The sequence below is a fragment of the Vulpes vulpes genome, chromosome 15 (assembly GCF_048418805.1).
Source record: "Vulpes vulpes isolate BD-2025 chromosome 15, VulVul3, whole genome shotgun sequence".
NCBI classification, from domain to species: Eukaryota; Metazoa; Chordata; class Mammalia; order Carnivora; family Canidae; genus Vulpes; species Vulpes vulpes.
The window spans coordinates 57,029,778-57,043,109 of NC_132794.1; the positions used below are offsets into that span (position 1 = coordinate 57,029,778).

The window sequence follows — 13,332 nt, forward strand, 5'->3', positions numbered from 1 at the left end:
AGCAGTATGACAGGTGTTAAAGTGGGAACAAGCTGGAGTACACACTGCTATATCCTACAGCAGAGCCTTACCATGCATGGTAAGGACTATGGTCTTTATCCCAGGAGCAACAGGAGTCATGAAAATCTTATGAGAGTAATACGTTTGGGGGACCCTGGCCTCTGGGAAAACACAGGATTACAGGATGGTTTCAAATGCCTGTAAGGTTCCAGAGGCAAGAAGATGCTAACTTGGCTTAGAGGCAGCGAAGGGGCAGAGAAGTGGGCTGTACCCCTAAAGACCTCAGCCTCCTATGATCTCAAAGATGGCTGGAATCCTATAATTCTAGAAGTGTTTAAGTTTATATTTTAATTTATGCACATACAGGTAGGCCCATGCTTTCGATACACATCTACACTGTCTTCTCCATGTTATAGGTCATTTGACATAATTAACTACTGCTTCTTTCTAGAGTTTTTTCTCTTTCTGATTTCTCTAGTGTCACATTCTCCTGTTTTCCATCTATCTTAGTGGCCACGCCTTCTCAGTGGCCTCTCCCCGTTTTCCTCCACTTATTAGTATTCGAGGATTCTGGGGTTTCATCCTAAACCCCATTCCCTTCTCCAGCATACATTTTCTAGTTAATTTCACCCAGCCCCATAACTTTATAAACACCATCTTTTCCCTAATGAATTCAAACTCGGAATCCATAACTCTGACCTCTCCAGGGAAATCCTATTTTTTTTTAATTTTTATTTTTATTTATTTATTTTTTGGGGGGGAACTCCTATCTTATTCTATTTCATATCTTAACCAAAATGCATACTCTAATCTAGCCTCTACACTCCAGCATTCTGCTGTAGTTTAACAAGCCCTAATTCTTATCCCAGAGCATTTACACTTGGTATCCTCTTGGCCAAAAATACCCTTTCTTCTAAACTTCATACAGTTGACCCCTTCCAATTATTCAGTTCTCAGTTTAAAGTTACTTCCCCAGAACAGCATTCTCTAAAGATCATCCACTCTAACAGACACCAAGTCACACTACTATGTCATCCTGTCTTAATTTTCTGGATAGCATTTATTAATACATGATTTTTTTGTCTTTCCTCACAACAAGTTAAGTTGCATGCACACAGCAACCTTGTCTATCCTCTTCATCATGAGACTGACAACACAGAACAGCTCAGGGCATGTGGTGTTCAAAAAACATTTGCTAAACACGTGAAAGTTGTTAATTTCAAGTAAAATTTTCTTCAAAAATGCACTATGAAATAGAGGACAAATTATATATATATATATACATATATATGCATGCACATATGTAAAATTTTACATAAATATGACAGAGTCTATCATGATGTGAATACAACTGTGATAAGATTCTTGTATACTTTGCAAGTATCAATTACTGAAATCCTGAAGTGCATTTTCTTAGATAAATTTTCTAAGATAAAAAGTACATCAGACAATATATACGTCAAAATACATGTTTTAAGGAAAACCTGACTTTATACAATAGTGCCGTAAATTTTTTTTGAAAAGGGGTAGAAGGAAGATATGCTTCAAATGTAGCATAGTATGTGCAACAATGCCCAAGCTGATGTCAGGGAATGACTAACTAGGAATATTATACAGCTGCATTCCAGCTACTAGAGTACCTTTCTGATCACAATGAGTTGGTCCTATATTAAATCATCACGACCTCACCTATGACAGATTCATTAAATCAAAGGAGACTAAGTTTACTAATCATCTGTGTGTATATGGTAACCCATATGAGTAACAAAAAGAACAAATCTGTGGGTAAATCAAGTTTTAGAAGTAATGGAACACTAGTTTTTAAAGATCAAGGCTTTAAAAGTGCCTAGTTTTAGAGATCAAAGACAAAAATTATATTCTTTTTCAAACTATTTTTCCTATTATTTGGATGCTTTCCTTTTATTAACCATGCTTTTCTCTGACATGGAAAATTCTTGTATCTCCATATTCTACCCAGAAATATTAAATATTAGGGCCTTTTTAAATTTGTAGGTGATTTAACTGGCTTATCAAGTTTTTCAGTGTTTGTTTTTAAAATCTAATTTTTTTCCTCTAATTTACTTGTTATTTATTTTCTCCTGTTGTCCTTTGGTTCCTTACTATCTACTCTGCCAAACTGTATAGGTAGCTCTGTTATCTGTGAGGAGGAAGAAGTGGAGAAAGGAGAGGCAGAAAGGAGAAGGAGAAAGTAGGGGAAAGGGAGACAAAAGAGAAAGCCATAATGTCAAGGAACTACTGGCAGCCTCTAGGGCCTGAAAGAGCCCTCCAACCAAGAGCCAGGAAAAGACCAACCCCTCAATTATATGGCTACAAAGAAATAAACTCTCCAACAACCTGAGTGAGCGTGGGAAAAGATTCTGTCCTTGTCATGTCTCTGAGTGAGAACTCAGTCCAGCTGGTGCCTTTACTGCAGCCTTTAAAGTCCCAGACCAGAGCATCTATCCAAGCCACACCTAGACATGTAACCCACAGAAGCTGAGATAGTAGATGTGTGGTTTTAAGCTGCTGTCTATAGTCATTTGTTATGCAATAAGAGCAAACTAAAACAGACACCTAGTGATAAGTACTAGGAATAAAATTAAAACAGGAAAAGCGAATAAAAAGTATAGTGGGAGGTGGGATATAATTTTTAAAAAGGTGCTTTAGGAAGAGCTTCACTGAGACGGTGACATTGAAGACATTCAAGGGAAAAGCCATGGTCTCCGGAAGGACAAGTTTTTGGATGGAGGGAAAAACGGAAAAACAAGTACAAAAGCTGTGTTTTAAAAAAAATCACAATGGGGGGATCCCTGGGTGGCTCAGCAGTTTAGCGCCTGCCTTCTGCCCAGGACATGATCCTGGAGACCCAGGATCGAATCGACCCAGGACCCAGGGCTCCTGGCATGGAGCCTGCTTCTCCCTCTGCCTGTTTCTCTGCCTCTCTCTCTCTCTCTCTCTCTCTATCATAAATAAACAAAATCTTTAAAAAAAAAATCACAATGGGTGTGTTGCTGAGGTAAGGTTTCCAAGGAGGAGAACAACAGGAGATAAAGTCAAAGACGTGATAGGAATGTGGTAAGCATAGGGCGGCCTGGAAAGCCATCATAAAGACTTGGGTTTTTACTGAATGTAATGGGAAAGCTTTTGACAGTTTTGACCAGAGGAGTGACATTATCTGACAAACATTTTGAAAAGATCACTCTAGCCACTGGTTTGAAAACACACTGTACAGGAACACAGCAAAAGTTGGGAGAACCACGGGATCCCTGGGTGGCGCAGCGGTTTGGTGCCTGCCTTTGGCCCAGGGCGCGATCCTGGAGACCCGGGATCGAATCCCACATCAGGCTCCCGGTGCATGGAGCCTGCTTCTCCCTCCGCCTGTGTCTCTGCCTCTCTCTCTCTCTGTGACTATCATAAATAAATAAAAAATTTAAAAAAAAAAAAGTTGGGAGAACCAATTAAGAATTTAATACAATAATACGTGTAATAAGTGATGGAGGCTTCAAATAGATAATAACAATGGTGGTGGTACAGAAGTGAGCAGACTGTGGATATATTTTGAAGGTAGAAACGTCAAGGGAGTACGGGGCAGGGGCAGAGATCAGGAATTCCATTTTAGATACATTTACTTGAAGACATGTATTAATTTTATGTGTGTATGTATGTATGCATACGAGTGTGTATATACATATATGTGTGTGTGTGTGTGTGTGTGTGTGTGTGTATGTATGTATGTATAAAACAATCAGCCTGGAGCTCAGAGGAGAGGTACAGGCAAAAGATACAAATATGAATGCACTTGAAGCCATGAGATAAGATGAGATCACCAAAGTAGTGAGCACGGTCAGAGGAGAGGTCTAAGAAATCAGCCCTGGGGAATGCCAACATTTAAAAGTAGGGGAGAAAAAGTCCTACCAGCCAACTAATGAGGAGCAGCCAGAGTTGAAAAGCAAATAAAGAGTGTCCTGTGTGTCCTGGAAGTAAATTGAAGAAAGTGTTCAAGAGGGAGGAAGTAACCAACTGTGTTAAATCATGCAATTAGGTTAAGAAATAACTAACCACAGGATTCAGTAACAGGAACTCACTAATGACACTTTCAGAAGAGTAGTAGTGAGTATACAAAACAGAAAATGAGGAGAAAAACTGGGAGACAGCAACTATAAGCAACTCTTTGAAGGTGCCATAAGGACAAGGAAATGTGACCTGAGAGAAGGTCAAGAGAGGGTTTTTGGTATTGTGGTTGTTTGTTTCAGAATGGGAATGGACAAGGTTATAGCATGTTTGGTATGCTATGCCATGAACCCGGGCTACCATAACAAATACCATAGACTGGGTGGCTTAAACAAATGTGTTTTCTCATAGTTCTGAGGCCTGGAGGCTGAGATGAGTTTGCAAGCATGGGTAAGTTAATGAGAGCTCTCTTTCTAGCTTGTAGGTGACTACCTTCTTGCTGTGTCTTTACGTTGCAGAAAGAGAACAAGCTCTCTGGTGTCTCTTCTTATAAAAGTACTTACTATTCCTATCATGAGGGCCATGCTCATGCCACCTCATCTAACCTTAAGTACCTTTCAAAAGCTCCATATCCAAATACCATCACAATGGGGGTTAGGGCTTCAAAATATAAATGGGTTGGAGGGCCATGTTCAGCCCATAACATATGCCAATGTGATGGCCTAGTGGAGAAGGGAAAACTCATGGAGAAGAGAGGAGACAACTGAAATAGTGATGTCCCTGAGTAAGCAAGAGTACATGGGATCTAGCAAACAAGTGAAAGAAAGGCCTTCTATAAAAGCACAGACAGTGGGGCACCTGCATAGCTCAGTTGATGAAGCGTTCAACTCTTGATTTGGGCTCAGCTCTTGATCTCAGGGTTGTGAAACTGAGCCCCACATCAAGGCTCCAGGCTGGGCATGGAGCCTGCTTAAGATTCTCTCTCTCCCTCTGCCTCTACACTCCACCTCCCCACTCAAATGCACTCTTAAAAAAAAAAAAAAAAAAAGCACAGACAGTTCACCCATGGCAACACAAAGGCAGGCCGTACACATAGGCAAAGATATTAGGAAGTAAACAGATACAGGTAGATGGTAGGAGCTTCCCAAAATTCTCTTCTGACTGCATTTATTTTCTCAGGCAAGAACCCACAGTAAACAAATGCTGATGCAAATGGACTGCTACAAGGGAATCTGCCAATACTCAATAACACAGTTTTGGTTTTAAACAGCTACACATAGACAATGCCTAGAGTCCACATGCAAGGTGAGAAGTCACATCAGAGGCACTTGCATAACCCCAAGAAAACCACTAAGGACTACACCTAAGTGAAAGGATGAAACTGAGGGAGGAAAAAAAACCTCTGAAAAGGGATATGGCAAGGAAAGGTCTATCTACACCCAGACTCTGAGTGGAGGAGGGAGGCTCCACTGGGCATTTATAACCACAAGGCAGGCCTCACAAGACCGAAACTCACACTACCTACATGGCACAGCAACTTCCAAACTGAGAATTTAGATTGAGTTGGATTTGTCCCCCACGTACCTGGTAGAAGCTAAAAGAATGCACTCTCAACCAAGGCCTCAGAGAATCCCACAAACACACTTGCAATAAACATTTTCTCAGTGAAAAATGGTGCTTTGCTACCCAACACACCTGGACTAAAACCCTAGGTCTGCCTCCTGATTAGTTCTAACTTCTCCAGAAAGTTCTCAAGCTGCAATTTCCTCTTCTATTGCTCAAGGAGAGTAGTACCTGCCCCACAGGCTTTGTGGAGGCACAGGTACATAACACTCAATCATTAGTAGTTGCTGTCATAATAGTAGTAGTAATTATTCTAATTATAAACTACTTGCAAGTTTTATTTAATAACAAAAAATTAAAATTGTCACTACCATTAAAGTACTCCTGCACCATCTACCCTCACCCCCAACATAACTCAACTCTAACCCATTCTATGGAAAACTCACAAATCAAAGAATTAGTCACAATAAAAACTGGAAAAATGTATGCTTAGAATAATTATGAAAATAATACATATAAATACTTAAGGAATTAAAGAAATTTGTAAGATAAACTGAAGCTTAGAGGGAAAGTTACAGTGTTAAACACATATACCACAAATTTCTAAAAAAGGCTAAACATCCATCTAAAAAAGTTTGAAAAAAAATAGAAGAGCAACTGAACAGAAATTAATAAAACAGAAAAACAGACATATAATACACAGGTCTACAAAACCAAGTTAGTTCTTCAAAAAGACTTAAAAAATTGATAAACTGTTAGTGAGATGAATCAAGAAAAAGAGAAGGCACAAATAACAAATATCAAAAATGAAAATGAAATCATCACAGTTTTACAGATATTAGAAAGATAAGATGTTCTGCAAAATTTTATCCCCATAAATTTGAAAATTTAGAGAAAACTGGCAAATTCTAGGTAACTTACCAAAACTGACATAAAAGAAATATATGTATGGAACCAGAAAAGACCCCAAATAGCCAGAGGAATGTTGAAAAAGAAAACCAGAGCTGGAGGCATCACAATGCCTGACTTCAAGCTGTATTACAAAACTGTAGTCATCCAGACAGTACAGTACTGGCATATAAACAGACACACAGATCAATGGAACAGATTAGAGAACCGAGAAATGGACCCTCAACTCTATGGTCAACTCATCTTCAACAAAGCAGGAAAGGATATCCACTGGAAAAAAGACAGTCTCTTCAATAAGTGGCAATGGGAAAATTGGACAACCACGTGCAGAAGAATGAAACTAGACCAATCTCTTACACCATACACAAAGACAAACTCAAAATGATCGAAAGATCTAAATGTGAGATAGGAATCCATCAAAATCCTAGAGGAGAACAAAAGCAACAACCTTTTTGACCTTGGCTGCAGCAACTTCTTGCTAGATACATCACCAAAGGCAAAAGCAAAAATGAACTGTTGGGACTTCATTAAGATAAAAAGCCTCTCCACAGCAAAGGAAACAGTCAACAAAACTAAAAGACAACCTACAGAATGGGAGAAGACGTTTGCAAATGACATATCAGATAAAGGGCTAGTATACAAGATCTATAAAGAATTTATCAAACTCAAACATCCAAGAAACAATCAATCCAATCATGAAATGGGCAATAGACATGAACAGACATTTCTCCAAATAAGATCTATACATGGCCAACAAACACATGAAAACATGTTCCGCACCACTTGCCATCAGGAAAATACAAATCAAAAGCACAATGATACGATACCACCTCACACCAGTGAGAATAGCTAAAATTAACAAGACAGGAAACAACAAATGTTGGCAAGGGTGTGGAGAAAGGGGAATCTTCTTACAGTGCTGGTGCAGCCACTCTGGAAAACAGTATGGATGTTCCTCAAAAAGTTAAAATAGAGCTACCCTATGACCCAGCAATTGCACTACTAGGTATTTACCCCAAAGATACATAATGAAACAAGACACTGCACCCCAATGTCCATAGCAGCAATGTCCACCACAGCCAAACTGTGGAAGGAGCCACAATGTCCTTTGACAGATGAATGGATAAAGAATATGTGGTATATATATGCAATGGAATATTACTCAGCCATGAGAAAGGATGAATACCTACCATTTGCTTCAACATGAATAGAACTGGAGAGTATTATGCTGTGTGAAATAAGCCAACTGGAGAAAAACAATCATCATATGGTTTCACTCACATGTGGAATATAAGAAATAGTGAAAGGAACTATAAGGAAAAGGAGGGAAACTGAGCAGGGAAAAATTAGAGAGGAAGACAAACCATGAGAGATTCCTAACTCTGGGAAACAAACAAAGGGTTACAAAAAGGAAGGAGAGTAAAGGGATGGAGTAACTGGGTAATGGGCACTAAGGAGAGCACTTGATGGGATGAGCACTGGGTGTTATATTAGATGTTGGCAAACTGAATTTAAATAAAGTATTTTTTTAAAAAAGAAATATAAAATATGAATAGGCCTATGACTATTTAAAACCCAAAATCTGGGCAGCCCGGGTGGCTCAGCAGTTTAACACCGCCTTCAGTCCAGGGCATGATCCCAGAGACCCAGGATCGAGTCCCACGTCAAGCTTCCTCCATGGAGCCTGCTTCTCCTTCTGCCTGTGTCTGTGCCTCTCTCTCTCTCTGTCTCTATGAATAAATAAAAAAAAAAATCTTAAAAAAATAAAAGTAATAAAAAATAAAAACCAAAATCTACAAAGAAAACTCATGGTCCAGATGGCTTTACCAGCAAATATTTGAGAATAAAACTACATCAATCTTCAATAGTGGTTCATTAATTATAACAAATGTATACAAACATATGTTAAGAATAGAGGGAATTGGGTGTGGGATATATGGAAACTCTCTGTACTACCCTCACAATCTTTCTGTACATCTAAAACTATTCTAACATAAGAAGTTTACTAAAAATTTAAATATCCTACAATTTAAAAAAAAAGACTACACCGATCTTGCATAAACTCTTTCATACAGTAAGTAATAGAAAATTTTCCAATCCATTTTACGAGGCCAGCATGACACTGATTTCAAATCTGTCAAGGACATTTCAAAAAAAAGGAAAAATTATTTGCCAAATCTCATTCCAACACATAGCTCTCACAAATCCTAAATAAAACATTAGCAAACCAAATCCAGCAAGGATAATGCATTATAATGAAGTTGGGGTTATTCCAGAAACACAAGGTTTATTTAATATTTGAAAATAAGTCCATCTATTTCCTTATTCAGAGAGTAAAAATGATAACCTCATTAGATTCACGAAAAATATTTCCTAAGATTAAACAACATTTGTCTTTAAAAAAAAAAAAAACAAAACAAAACCCACAACACCTGGGTGGCTCAGCGGTTGGGCATCTGCCTTTGGCCCAGGGTGTGATCCCAGAGTCCCAGGATCGAGTCCCGTGTCGGGCATCCTACATGGAGCTTGCTTCTCCCTCTGCCTGTGTTTCTGCCTCTCTCTCTCTCTGTGTGTCTTTCATGAATAAATAAACAAAATCTTTAAAAAAAATAAAATTTTAAAAACCCCTCTAGGAACTATAAATAAGGTAATGTACTTTATCTGAGAAAGAACTACAGTAAACATAATTAAAGGCAAAGAGTAAAAGGTATCCTTTTGAAATTGGGGACAAGAAAAAGATACCTACTCTTACTACTTTTATTCAACATTATACTAGAGGTCCTAGACACCGTAATAAAAAAAGGAAAAGATATACAACATTTGGGAGAAAAGATGAAATAAAACTCTCATTATTCACAGATAATATGATTATGCACATACAAAACCAAAGGAATCTACAGAGGGTTTATTAGAATCAGGGACTTTAATAAGACTGCTAGGTTTAAACCAAATATATAAAAATCGACTGCATTTCTATCTACCACTAACAATTATAAAATGAAATTTATGTAATGATGCAATTTATAACACTGGAAATATGAAATATCTAGGAATGAGTCTAATAAATGTTTAGAGCCTCTACAAAAAAATATTTTAACACAATATTGATAAAAATAAAAAGCTCTAAAAAATAAATAAAAAATAAAAAGCTCTAAAATAAATGAAGGGCTATGTTACATTCATGATGGGAATTCAACTGTAAAGATGTCAATTCTCCCCAACTGACCTACTGAGTCAATGAAAAACTAATCAGGGGATCCCTGGGTGGCCCAGCGGTTTCGCGCCTGCCTTGGGCCCAGGGCGTGATCCTGGAGTCCCAGGATCGAGTCCCGTGTCCCAGGATCGAGTCCCGTGTCGGGCTCCCGAGTCCCAGGATCGAGTCCCGTGTCGGGCTCCCAGGATCGAGTCCCATGTCGGGCTCCCGGGCTCCCGGCATGGAGCTTGCTTCTCCCTCTGCCTGTGTCTCTACCTCTCTCTCTCTATGTCTATAATAAATAAATAAAAATAAATCTTAAAAAAAAAAGGAAAGAAAAACTAATCAAAATCACAAGAGATCTTTGTTAGTTTTTTTAAAATTATCAGGCTCATCCTAAAATTTACATGAAAATGCAAAAGGCCTTGGTGAGGATTGAAAAAAAAGGGAACCCTCCTGCATTGGTGGTGAAAATGTAAACTAATACAGCCACAGTGGGAAAGAGGGTGGATGTTCTTCAAAAAATTAAAAACGGAAATACCATCTTGTCTGGTAAAAATTCCACTACTGGGTATTTATCCAAACACTATTTTGAAAATACAAAGGGCTAAGAATAGAAAAGATCATCTTAAAGTTGGGAAGATTTGCTGTATCAGATATGAAGATAGAACAATTAGGATAGGTGGCACTGGTATAAGAAAAGACAATGAAAGAAAATGAGAGAAAATAACCCAGAAACATAGACACAAACATGGACACTGGATTCTGTGACAAAAGTGGTAACACAGAGCAATGGAGAAAGATGAGGCTTTTCAATAAATTGTGCTGGACAACTGGATATCCACATAGGAAAAAATCCAACTTGACTTCTTCCTCAAACCAGATCTAAAAATTATTCCACATGAATTTTAGTCATAAATGTGGAAGACAAAAAACAAACAAACAAATGTTCAGATTTAGGCCATAGGTTCTTGTCTGAGATCCCCTAACCCATGGGGCCTGTGGACAGAATTCAAGATATAAAAGGTATTTCTGATAGATCCTATATCCTCTCATGTCTTAGCATTTTAGTGTGCCAAACCTAAGTGACTGTGTCTATATTTTTGCCTGAGGTTTTCTAGGAGTTGTTTTGAGTGCTGAGAATTAATGCCCTGCCCCTAACTAGCTCCAACCAACAACTGATATATATGATGAATATGGGTGAGGAACAAAGACAATGTTGTGAGGAACCAGTTACCTGGAGATCCAAGTCTATTAATTCCTTGCATGATAACACTCCCTTTATGAAGCACCTTCACTTCCCTGCCTCAAAACCAATATATTTCTTGGTGATCATTCCCCATATTAATTATTTATACTCGAATTCTTGTCTCGGGATCTGCTTCTTGAGAAACTGAGACATCTGAGACCCAAAGTTACCATGAACTTGAGTGGTGAAAAACAATTACTTCTCTATTTTCATAACTGCTAACTGGAAATGCTAAATTCCAGTTATGCATATAAGCAACAAACCAAAGCAGTGTTAGTGGCACCCACGACCTTGTCTCCAACAGAAATTACAGATATTTTAATATTACATGACAGCTGCTGTAAATATCTCAAAATGTTTTTTTACATCCCTTGCTACTTTGAAATTGTGAGTTATTAGTAACTACTGAAATGCATGTGACTGTGGTCTTTCTGCCTATAATATTGTGCATTCTTCCTGTCTATTATGTCACCTGTTGAGCAACTACCTCTGGGCCAACTACTCAGCCACAAAACAGTTAAGTGTTCTACAACTAGAGATCAACTCAAAAAGGATGAATTCTTGGAAAACCTATTCTTGCCTTGTAGTGTAATATAAAAGCTTTAATTTCATATACAACAACTATGTACAATTAAACTTTACCTTGTGATTTTTAAACGTCATTTTTTGTTACTGAAGCATTAACTAAGAAGTACACAAATGATTATCAAAAATTTATTTTTTTATATCTTTATGCTGTATTTCAATAACTTTACGGTATAATTTTTGTAAGTTCAAAACCATGCAAAACTAAACATTATGCTATTTGGGAATTTATACATGTGAAATTATTTTTAAAAACAATGAAATAACTAAAATTCAAGATTCTGGTTGTCTGGTGGGGGAGGAAGCAGATGATGCAAGCAAGAAGATAAGGAACCTATCAGTTTTATTGTTCTTTGCCCCAAATTAGATGGTAGGTAAATGTGTATTATACTACATATATATATTTCATATTTCATATATATTCCTTTACACTTATGAAATATTTGGTAACTAAAATGAACATTCACAGAAGAAAAACTTCTTGAAAATTAACATGTGACAGCAGAAAAAAATTACTTCAAAGTTAAAGTGGAAAAATGCTCCAGAATTTAAATTAAAAAATGAAGAAATGAAAAAACTGGAAGAAAAGAGAAAAGGTAAATTAGAAGATCAGTAAAAAATGATCCACCTCTGAGTTAAGGGGAAATTCAGAAAGAAACCAAGAGAACATGAAGAGAAGGAAAAAAAAAAAAAAAAAAAAGAAATAATACAAAGTAATCTCCTGAACTGAAGAGTTTTCAGATTAAACAAACCTACCATATTACCTGAGCACAAAACTCTTTTTCCCTTAGAGGTATACCCTTAAAGAATTTATACATGACTGACTCATCCACGACATCATCTGGAAATCTCAGAACCTTAGGAATAAAGGGAAGGTTTTTAAAACCTACAAACTGGAGATGGGTGGGGCGGGGGGGGGGGGCAGAGTGGGAGGGGGGTGCCATCCTAATGGCACTGCCCTTCTCAAATAGCAACCCTGGTGGCTAGAAGGCAACGGAACCAGGACATAAAATGTTATGAGAGAAAATTTTCAAACTAATTCTATGTCCAGTCAAATCAAGCATAAAAGAAGAATAATTGTGTAGGCTTATAACACCTTAAAAAAATTTTGCCCATTCACCCTTCTCAGAAACTTACTTAGAGGGTATCTCCATCAGAACAAGGAAAGAAAATAAATGATGCTAAGAAACAGGGCAAAGAGAATCTCCTAAGGTTGGTAAAAGAAAATTCTGCTATTTTAAGCTTGGAGAGTAACTAAGCCAGAGTAGGGCAGAGAGAACACACATTTTCAGGACCCCCACCTAGGTGGGGTTACACGGAGAGGAGATCCAAAGACTGTCAGAGGTTTGCAGATGAATTAAGTATGTAGAAAATGAAGCAAATAGTAAAACAAAGTAACTGGTAACTCCAAAGTAATTGTTCTGTGAAGAGTACTTTACCCAATCTTAATAATGTGAACATTTACCCAAATATCATGAGCTATCTACATACAGCAGGAAGATAGGAGGAAAGGAAGTGAACATGTGTATGTGGTAGAAGTGGAGATGGGGATGGGGGCAAGCATCTAAAGGGCTCAGATCTCAGCTTCCATAGTAGGAAGGCAAGAGGAGATACATAAAACAAAGGAAAAAAAAGTCAAGAGATAGGAGCATAAGCAAGTTGTTTAGGAACATGAAAAGAAATACGCAATTTGATGTATAACTGCCTCCAGGACACAGAAATTAACAACAGGGTCAAAAAAGTGCTTCTTTTCATTGTGAATCTAGTAGTACTATCTCGCTTTTTAAGTTACTTACATATACTGTTCTTTAAACTTAAAATTAATTTCAAATAAATGTAAATGTTAAAGAAAGGTTAAATAATAACAATAATAATAATAATA

The 13,332-nt window shown here is 37.6% G+C and overlaps 1 protein-coding gene across 4 annotated transcripts in view; it reads right to left on the reverse strand.

Moving 5' to 3' along the window:
* Positions 1 to 13,332, reverse strand: part of DMXL2 (Dmx like 2) — a 157,319-nt gene that overhangs the window by 103,185 nt on the left and 40,802 nt on the right. The gene's annotated exons all lie outside the window — the stretch shown is intronic.